At 34.5% G+C, this 8,371-nt stretch overlaps 1 non-coding gene and 1 pseudogene across 1 annotated transcript; one reads left to right on the top strand and one right to left on the bottom strand.

Moving 5' to 3' along the window:
- Nucleotides 1–298: 298 nt before the first annotated feature.
- On the bottom strand, nucleotides 299–2,611 carry LOC148760681 (uncharacterized; annotated as a pseudogene).
- On the top strand, nucleotides 675–781 carry LOC148760682 (small nucleolar RNA R71). The gene has a single exon (XR_016028734.1). It is a non-coding gene; the product is annotated as a small nucleolar RNA R71 (small nucleolar RNA).
- Nucleotides 2,612–8,371: the final 5,760 nt, after the last annotated feature.

Here is an 8,371-nt window from a genome sequence, read left to right on the forward strand (position 1 = left end):
GAGGCCTAGCGTTAACAGCATTGGCTAACTACCCCACTTGAGTTTCCAGATTTTTCAATGAGGCTGCTTGACTGTGAATAAGGGTATCGATCTTAGCCATATACTGCATGAGTAAATCCTCCATGGAAGGCTTCTTTTCTTGTATTGGGGGTCTAGGCTGCTGTGGAAAACCTAGGGGAAAGGGTGGGCGCGGAGCTGATGAAGATCCTTGCTGGCCGCCTCAAGAAAAATTTGGGTGATTTCTCCACCTGAGGTTGTAAGTATTTGCATACGGGTTGTTTTGCTATGAGAAATTCTGTTACTTGTTACCAACATATTGCACTGATTCAGCACTCACTGGACAGTGATCAATAGGATGCCCATCCCCACCATATTCACAAGAAATAAATGGACTTTGTACTGAATGGACTCCACAAGCATCAATTTTCTTCGTGAGAGCAGCTACTTGTGCTGTCAATGCATTAATGGCATTAAGCTCGTGAACTCCAGCTACCCTCCTTGGCAAGGCCCTCTCGGAATGCCATTGATAGTTGTTGGAGGCCATCTCTTCTAAGAGGTCATATGCATCATCAATCGACTTTGCCACGAGAGCACCTCTAGCTGTTGCATCAATGGTGGTTCGAATCGGGTTTAGCAGGCCATTATAGAAGGTCTGCACTTGCAACCACTTGGGGAGGCCATGGTGTGGACATTTTCGGAGCAAATCTTTATACCTCTCCCATGCTTCGTATAAAGACTCGAAATCCAGCTGTGTGAAAGAAGTGATGTCATTTCTCATCTTTGCAGTCTTTGCTGGAGGAAAGAATTTGGCCAAGAACTTCTGTGCTAGATCATCCCACGTAGTGATAGACCCGATGGGAAGAGAATTCAGCCACACTTTCGCCTTATCTCGCAATGAGAATGGAAACAATCACAATCGTATCTCATCATCGGTGACCCCGTTATGCTTGAAGGTGTCACAAATCTCCAAGAAATTAGCAATATGCGCGTTGGGGTCATCGTTGGGCAAGCCTCCGAATTGAACTGAGGTTTGAATCATCTGGATGATGGCCGGCTTAATCTCAAAATTGTTTGCTTGGATTGCCAGCCTCCGAATGCTTGAGTGAAAACCTTGCACCAACGAGACTGCATAGTCTCTCAAAGATCAATTATCCACTGCTTCCTGCTGTCGTACATTTTGTTCTCTCTGGTTTGCAGCCATATTGTCTGCTTGTTCACCATCTTAGGGCTCTTGTCTAAGTAGTCTTTGAAACGTTTCCCTTATCTCCGGATCACGCAAAACCTATTCAAAGCTTCTTACTCTTTTCATATAAAAAGGGTTCTACGCACCTAAAAATATAGAAAAATAAAGCTTGAATTAAGACTAGCTTGTTTAGTATTAATATTAGCACCAAAAATAGAAAACAACTCCCCGACAACGGCATCAAAAACTTGTTGCTAGCTAAAAATAATAATAATCCTGCCTATGCAATATGTAAATATGCTCAAATTGAATGTAAATTACTAGCAAAGATTTCGTGCAAGTGTACACGGTCGTGACAAGTAATAAGTGATGAGTGGGATGTCGAATCTCAAGGAGTTGATCTAATGATTGTTGCTAATTACCAAAATTGACACAAGCTAAACTTATCCAAGAAATAAATTTTTGGACTATGATTAAATAGAAAATGTAAACTAATTAACAAAAATCTACTCTAAGTAATGCAATTAATAAATGGAAATGGTATCAATGATCTAATAACCTAGGATTATGGTGTCCTCTATTACTTCATTTGGAATTGGTCTTGGTTAGTTATTTAATCTCAATGGAATTCAATATTAGTTTAGGATCTTAAGTTGTGTGTAATCCTTTGTCAAGGTATTACACACTTGCCTAATCTATTTGTCTCCTTAAATGTCTATAGGATACAAATAATTTAAGCTCTTGAAGTTAAGGAATTCCTAATTAACTAAGTGTGGCAATTAGTTGTATTTCTACCCTAACTACACATCAAAACATTAACATTCATTCTTTTTTTAGTGTTATGAACACACTTTACTCAAGCCTAAGTCTAATTTAGATTAACCTTTTCAAGTGCTATCCAAATACTCAAACTCAATTAATTGGTGATCAATCAATTAAATGAACAATAGATTCCAGCTTGAATAAACATCAAGATTTGCATTAAGAATAAACACGCAACCAACCAATTTCCAAACTAATTAATAGAGTTAACCATAATCCTACATAAATGAGTTTAGCTCAACATTTCAAAGAAATAGAGTACACAATACAGCAGTAAGAGCATAGTTTTACAAAATGAGAGAGAGAAAGATTCAAATCTAGAGAGAGAGAGAGCAAAAATAATCTGTTACAGCTTTTAAAATCTCCTCATTTTGAATCTTCCTTCTTTTCTCGTTTTATTGCAGCTCCTCTTGCCAAAAGTGTCTCTGTCGAATCTCTTCATTTTCTGTGCCAAAGAATTCTATTTATAGTCCCCCTCATTTAGCCTTGACCTAGGATCTCGAGCTCAGAATATTCCTCTTCTCTGACATGTTCTCGCTGCAGCGAGATTGGAAGTTCGCTACAGCGAGCTAAAGCTGAATTGGCATGGTGTTGCAATTTCCTCATTTTCGCTGTAACGAGATTGGATTCTTGCTACAGCGAAAATCCTTCTACTTCTTTGTGCTCTGTTCTTGCTGTAGCGAGATTGGGTTCTAGCTGTAGCGAGAAACTTTCTGCTTGGACAATTTGTTGCTGCAGCTTTGATCCTTCTGCCACCATGCTCTCCTCCTTTGAGCCACCAAATGCAGAGTTGATGAGGTCCATTCTTCAGCTTCACTTTCAGCCACCATTCCTTCAAAATCAAAGAAAAGTTGAATGATCAAAGGTTGCATTGAAGGGAGTTTTGATAACACAAATGAAGATTAAATTTCCTTCTTGACACTAAACATCCTAAAAATTAACTCTTACTAAAAAGTATGAAAATTTGATAAGAACTATGCTGAAATTAAAAGAATAAGTACAATTCATGCTCTACAAAATTGTATGATAACTCTATGTAATAGAGTTATCAGGATCCATGGAAGACTTTGCTACAACTTTGCTCAATTGTGGTTTGCTGGATGCGGGGTTTGAAGCCAACAACTATACTTGGACTAACAACTGTATGTTTCAATGAGTAGATAGGGTAGTCTACAATCCAAAATGGGCCAAATGCTTTTCCACTACACGAGTCCTCTTTTAATCTCCTGTTTTAATGCAAATCAAAAGGGTCTTTCAACATTCCGCTTCCTACATGCATTGACAAAACACCATGATTTTCTTAACTTTGTAGAAAAGAATTGGCAAATTCTTTTACAGGCTACAAGACTACAAGCATTTTGGCACAAACAACAGCGACTTAAATGAGATTTGAAATGGTGGAATAAATAGATTTTCAGGGACATCTTTAATAACCTTCAATTAGCGGAATTAGAAGCAGAAGAAAGAGAAATGAATTTCCAATAGGATCCTTCAGTAATTAACAGAGACCATATACACAGAGCTTCTGCTAAACTCAACTGCCAATTAAGTATTGAAAAACTTTTCTGGCAACAAAAATCTGGTGTTAAATGGTTGGTAGATGGGGAACGTAGCATAAAATTTTTTCATATGAAAATGTGGAAAAATAAAGTGAGGAATCACATTTTCTAGATTCAAGACCAGGAGGGGAACGTCTTTGAAGATCCTCATCGAATTCAAAATTCTGCCATTGATTTTTTCCAAAAATTATTGAAGGCAGAACATTGTGACATATCCAAGTTTGATTCCTCTATTATTCCTCGGATTATCTCTAACTCTGATAATGATTTTTTGTGTGCAGCCCTATCATTTCAGGAAGTCAATGAAGTAGTTTTTAATATTAACAAAGATAGTGTTGTTGGCACAGATGGTTTCTCATCTTTTTTTTCCCAACATTGTTGGGATATAATCAAGCAAGATCTTTTTGAAGCAGGGCTGGATTTTTTCAAAAGGACCTCACTTCCATGTGGTATTACTTCTACAACATTAGTACTGCTGCCTAAAAAGCCAAATGCTTGCCAATGGAGTGATTTTCGTCCCATTAGTTTATGAACTGTCTTAAATAAGATAGTAACTAAACTTTTGGCGAATCGACTATACAAAATTCTTCCATCTATCACTTTAGAAAATCAAAATGGTTTCGTCAAAGGCCAGCTTATAAGTGACAATATCTTATTAGCACAGGAACTAATTGGCAAACTTGATGCCTAATCAAGGGGAGGTGATGTGGTATTAAAACTGGATATGGCAAAAGCATATGATCGTCTGAATTGGGATTTTCTTTATTTAATGCTAGAGCATTTTGGTTTTAATGCACAATGGATAAATATGATTAAAGCATGCATTTCCAGCTACTGGTTCTCTTTACTTATAAATGGTTCTTTGGTGGGTTATTTCAAATCCGAGAGGGGACTATGACAAGGTGATTCGATCTCTCCTCATTTATTTATTCTAGCTGCAAAATATTTGTCAAGGGAATTTATTATTTATTCAGTCAGTATAATTCTTTGTAGTATTTATCTGGCTGCCAAATGTCGATTAGTCACCTTGCCTTTGATAATGATATAATTATTTTCACTAATGGATGCCGCTCAACCTTACAGAAAATTTTGAATTTTTTACAAGAACATGAACAGTTGTCTGGACAGCAAGTTAATCATCAGAAAAACTACTTTATCACAGCTAATGGTTGTGCACTATCGAGGAGGCAAATCATATCACATACTACTGGTTTCACCACAAAACACTCCTTGTCACCTATCTTGGAGCTCCTCTATATAAAGGACATAAAAAGGTATTCTTTTTTTATTCTTTAATTACTAATATTCGAGATCGTATTTTAGGTTGGGAGAATAAGATTTTATCAATTGGGGATCGAATCACATCATTGAGAAGTGTTCTATTCTCACTTCCAATGTATTTGCTACTAGTTCTCAAACTACCAACGATAGTGATTGAGAAAATAGAGAGGCTTTTTAATAGCTTCCTTTGGGGTGACTCAAATGAAAGAAAGAAGATGCATTGCGCTGCTTGGACTAAAATCACTTTCCCATGCTTGGAAGGGGGACTTGATATCAGGAATTTGAAAGATGTGTTTGAGGCATTTACGTTGAAATTATGGTAGAGATTTCAAACATGCAATAGCCTATGGACACATTTTTTGAGAACAAAATACTACCATGGCCGAATACCCTACTATGTGCAACCGAAGCTACATGACTCCCAAGTGTGGAAATGGATGGTAGGAAATTAGAATGTGGCAATCCAGAACACTCGATGAAGGATAGGAAAATGGGAGCTATTTTTCTGGCACGATTGTTGGATGGGAGACCTACCTTCCCTTTATTTTATAATGATATGTCTTTTGTTAATAGATTTTATAATGGTGATAGTTGGGATGTGGATACATTGAAATTATATCTGCCTATGAGACTAGTTGATGAGATATTGTAGATTCTTTTCGATAGATCACAAGAGGATGTAGCTTATTACGCCTTAACTTCCAATGGGGAGTTCTCTACCAAGAGTGCTTGGGAGGCAGTTAGGCTACAACAGTCACCAAATGCTTTAGGATAATTTATTTGGCACAAAAGCATTCCATTATCTATTTCCTTTTTTTTATGGAAAGTATTACACAATTGGATTTTGGTTGAACTTCGGATGAAGGGAAAAGGTATTCATTTGGCCTCTAAATGTGTATGTTACAACTCTGAGGAGTCCTTAATACATGTCCTCTGGGAAAATCTGATAACGAAACAGCTTGGAATTTTTTTGCAAAATTATTTCAAATCCTCAACATGTTTCTCAAATTATATGAGCATGGTATTATTCTGGTGATTATATTAAAAAGGGCCATATCCGTATATTACTTACAATATTCATATGCTGTTTTCATGGTTGAAAAGAAATGATGCAAAGCACAAGCACCTGAGTATGTATCCTGACAGAGTGGTATGACAAATTATGAAATTGTTAAGGCAGTTACATGAAGGTTTTCTCTTGAAACAATGGCAATGGAAAGGAGATACAAACATAATAGCTATGTGGGGTTTTAAGTTCCCCCCTAAACATTGTGTACCCCTTCAAATTATTTATTGGATAAAGCCATTTATAGATGAACATAAATTGAATGACAATGGTAGCTCCTGGAATTGTCAGAATACAGCAAGTGGAGGGGTACTCCGCGATCATACAGGTAAGCTCGTTTTTGGCTTCTCAGAGAATATTGGTCCTTGTAATTCTCTACAGGTGGAACTACATGCATTATTTCAAAGGCTACTCTTATGCAAAGAACGAAATATTGATAATTTGTGGATAGAAATGGATGCGCTGGTGGTAATTCAGATGATTCAGAAATCTCAAAAAGGGTTTCATGATGTACAGTATTTGTTGGAGTCTATATGGAAGTGCCTGGGTAGTATCTCTTATAGAATTTCGCACATCTATCGAAAAGGTAACCAAGTAACGGATTTCTTGTCAAATAAAGGATACACACATCAGGATCTTTGTGTATTTATTGAAGCACAAGGTGAATTATATGGTATACTTAAGTTAGATAGATTTAATTTACCTTATGTTCGATTTAAATAATTGTAAAGGAGTAATACTCATTATTTATAATTTTTGTTATTTTAAAGTCCATTTTATTTTCTTATTTCATTGTAATAGTGGGGGATCTCTACTCTATTGTAGCATCAAAAGCTATGCACGTAAATTGGAATTCCCTGCTCTAAGTGTTTTTTCGATTTTGTCACATGCTCATGTAATTCTAGAGGTACAGTTTAGGTCCCCTTTTTTTTGTATCTTTATTTTAATTAATAAAATTTAATAGGGTAGTTGGGCCCTGTGGGAATTTCTAACTTAAAAAAAATTGTTGCTTTCAGAGGTTTTTTCATCAGGTATTTATAGGCTTTGAAGAATATACCTGTTAGAGTAAATTTCAAAATGATTTTCGTACATTTTGGCTAGCTTGCACATTTTTGTCGCATATGTAGAATCAATTTTTTGTTCATAAGTTGTTAGTTCTTCATAAAGTTTTAAACTTTTTGTCTCTATAGAATCGATTCTTTTTTCTTGAAATGTCACTTCTTCCACAACTTAGCTCAAAGGTGACACCTTTATACTTTTGTAGAATCGATTCTTTTATTTCAAGATGTCAATTTTTCACTGTGGTCTGTCACCAAAATTTGAATTTGAGTTTGAGTTTGATTTTTGAGGCTCCAATCTTATCTAATTATATTATCTCTTTCTTTTTCACTAAGTTTCTGATTTTGTCATTGGTGCTTCAAGAACCGATATCATTTTCCTCTAGAATTGATTCTTTGTCTTTAAATTTGAGATATTTGATTCATTCTTGCTTAAAATTGACGATTGCTTCACGGAGAAATGATTCTTTCATGCACAATTTCTTCCTTCTGCGTTCGGTTTTTTCAGCATTGATTTTTACTCTATGAGGTGTCGATTTTTCTCAAATTTTGAAGTTTTTGTCTTCCAAGAACTGAATTTTTTTTTCTTAAAATCGATTCTTCCTGTAATAAGAGAATAAATTTTGCTTTCCACTTCTTTAGGAATAGATTCTTAATATTCAAAAGATTGATTATTTAAGGTTGGCACTGGAGTTCAAGTTTGCTTAAAAAACAGTTTTCTTTACAAGCTAAACTTCAAAACTCTTGAAGATTTTCTTCAATTTTAAAAACATTTTCTAATCATTTCCAAATCATATTTAGATCAATCAATTTTACTATTTCAAAGCCAAAGTAAAGCTAACAATATTTTTTCATGAGAATTAGCTAATGATATGTGAAAAATATGCATTTTTTAAAAATATTTTTAATAAATATATATTTGAAAATTACTTTATTTAAAATTTTTACAAAGTGTTTTTTTCTTCAAAATTTAACTATGATTTATGAATAAATAGTGGTCAAACTTAAAAAAATAAAATGAAATTTAGACACTAATTATGAGACGAGAAAGTCTATATTTAATATAATTAAAAGATGAATAAAAGTTAAAACATTTTTATATAAATATATGTAAAAGAATATGCTAAATTTAAACAAAATAGTAAAGTAATTGCATAAAAATGTAAATTTCTTTTGATAAGTAAAAAATAAATAGTTTCAAACATTATAATTCATATTACACATAAAAGAAATAGATAAAAAAAGTCTAACTAACGATTTCGTTTAAAAGTATAACATAATTTGCAAAACTTCCAAAAACACCAAAATGCATGGTGATAGGAAATAAAAGAAGAAAAAAGAAAAGAAAAAGGTTGTATCTAGAGTTGATTTGCTAAGCAAAATATATAGCAACTAAATTTTA

This window comes from Theobroma cacao, chromosome 9, assembly GCF_053813885.1.
Source record: "Theobroma cacao isolate CCN51 chromosome 9, ASM5381388v1, whole genome shotgun sequence".
NCBI classification, from domain to species: domain Eukaryota; kingdom Viridiplantae; phylum Streptophyta; class Magnoliopsida; order Malvales; family Malvaceae; genus Theobroma; species Theobroma cacao.